The sequence below is a fragment of the Chenopodium album genome, chromosome 8 (genome assembly GCF_948465745.1).
Source record: "Chenopodium album chromosome 8, dcCheAlbu1.1, whole genome shotgun sequence".
Classification (NCBI taxonomy): Eukaryota; Viridiplantae; Streptophyta; class Magnoliopsida; order Caryophyllales; family Amaranthaceae; genus Chenopodium; species Chenopodium album.
In genome coordinates this window covers 30,172,258-30,174,709 of record NC_137841.1, presented here as the reverse complement: position 1 = coordinate 30,174,709, position 2,452 = coordinate 30,172,258, and the positions used below count along the sequence as shown (strand labels likewise).

Below are 2,452 nucleotides of genomic sequence, written 5' to 3'. Positions count from 1 at the left end.
GATTGCGGTCATCTCCTTTCCCAAGTTTGTCATTTGGGAGGAAAGTTTGTTGATCGCATTTAGATGGTCCACCGAGTACAATGAAGATTGCTTGCTTGAAGAGTCTCTCTCCCCATCTTGCCAATCTCTATAGTACGTCACCACGTCCTCAATAATGTCCACCACTTCTTCTTCGGTCTTGTTCATGTTAGGACCCCTGGCCCCCCCATCAAGGCATGACTTGCCTTGGGGACTTAAACCGCCATAGAAGATTTGGACCACTTGGTATGTTGGGATTCCGTGGTGAGGGCACTCCCTTTGATACTCTTTGTATCTCTCCCATGCTTCGTAAAGGCTTTCATTTGGCCTTTGCTTAAACCCTTGAATCAAGGCTCTTGCCTCCGCCGTCTTCTTTTGAGGGTAGAAGCGGGACAAGAAGGCCTTTGTAACATCATCCCATGTTCTCAAGGAGTTGGGCTTCACTTCTTTATCTAGCCACTCTAAGGATCTTCCTATGAGAGAGAAGGGGAACAACTTGAGGCGTATGAACTCTTGAGAAACTCCGTTGACTTTGATGGTGTTGCAATATTTTTCAAATTCTTTAAGATGGTTCAACGGGCTCTCATTCTTAGCCCCACTATATATTGCCTCCTCTCAATTAAGGTGATCATGGCCGACCGAATTTTGAAATCATTTGCCGGTGTTGTAGGCGGAGCTATACCGCTCTCAAACCTATAAGCACCGGGTATTCCTAGCTCCTTCAAGGCCATTCTCGGATTTTCTCCCATGCCTTGCTCTTCTTCAATCTCTTCTTCACTTGAAGAACTATACCCCAAGGATCGATTAGCTATTCTTCTCCTTGAGAGAGTCCTTTCGATTTCCGGGTCAAAAGGCACAATGGATCGATCACGAGCTCTATGCATGCAAAACTTCAAAGAAAATATTAGTAGCACGGCTACAAGTGTAGCCTAAAGATACAAAATCTTTTTGTATTTTTTTTTTCAATTAAAATGAAGTAGACTCAACAACAAAAGCTAAGCACCAATAGCATTCCCCGGCAACGGCGCCATTTTGACAAGAGGAAAATGTATGTCGTTATCTACCCTTTCCCCAAGTCAAACTAAATTTGTAAACACCTAACCAACCTTATATGAATATAGGGCAAGTTAAGGGTCGATCCCTAGGGAATGCAATGATGAAAACTAGAGTCTAAATCAAGCTACCTCGAAGATGGAGTTGAGATTATGGTTGGCACTATGGTAAACTAAAACAAGTCTAATCAAGTAAATCAAAGGTCTAAACACTAGGGATATGGGTTCCACATGCAAGTTCAATGATAATGCTAGTTTAGAGCTCAATCAATTAATTCAAGTATTGCAATGGACAAACAATAGTAGCAATCAATAGAGTTCAAATGCTATCTCCTATAGGCCAATCTAGGTGTCACTATGAAAGGCAAATCAAGAAGAATCACAAGCAAACCCAATCAATTAGAGCAACTTTCAATTCAATTGTTCATGTCATTAAGAGTTGCAATGCAATCTAGATTAATCTTATAGGTTGATCACTCCTAGTCTAATCAATCACATGCAAAACTATGTCAACCAATTTAATTGCAACAAATCAATCAATCAAAGAGCATCAACTAGCAATTTCATTAATCAAACATGCTTCCCACTTTCCCTAGCAACTAATCTACTCACTAATCATGGTGAAATTCAAGAACAAATAACTAGAAATTGCATTAATCTTCATTCTATATCAAAATCCAAGAGAAATCAAAATATTCAACAATATCAAATTCAAATCCAAAGAAAAACAAGCAACAAGCATAAATCAAATAGCAAGTAAGTAAGAGATGAAAGACAGGAGAAATTCTCACTAATATTGATGATTGAAAATGAAGAAATCCAAACTTGATTGATCAAATGTTGAGTTACAAATCCAAAACCAAGAACTTCTCTCTAACCTCTCTCTAAATTCTCTCTCTAAAACTAAGCTAATAAAAAATTATCAAAAAGTTGCTTTCTAAAAGGAATTACAATTCTATTTATATGTAAAGAAGAAACCAGCAAATCCCGCGGCCTCTCCCGATGAATCCGCGACCACGGAGAAATGGGTACGGAACCCTCCGCGGGCTTTCTAGGCAACACCGCGCCCGCGGCTTCACTGACCCGCGCCCGCGGCTAATCCCCTGCTCCCAAAACTCAATCAGGGGGCCGCGGTCTCTCTGAGATGGAGCGCCCTCTCCAGATTTCCCGCGCCCGCGGAGAGCCCGCGGGGCAACCGCGGGAAGCTCCTGCCAAAATCTTGCAATTTGCTCTTCTTGAGCCCGCGCCCGCGGCTCCACTGACCCGCGCCCGCGGCCTGCTGGAAATACCTTGGAGACCTCTCCGAGGCCTCTCCAAGGCCTCTCTAAGCCCTCTCTAGCCAAATGCTTCTTCCTTACTTGGTCATTAAGGTCCCAACTTGA

The 2,452-nt window shown here is 42.5% G+C and overlaps 1 pseudogene; it reads left to right on the top strand.

Annotated features, from left to right (window-relative positions):
- The first annotated feature begins 274 nt into the window (after window positions 1–274).
- LOC145557086 (small nucleolar RNA R71) lies at window positions 275–373 on the top strand (annotated as a pseudogene).
- Window positions 374–2,452: the final 2,079 nt, after the last annotated feature.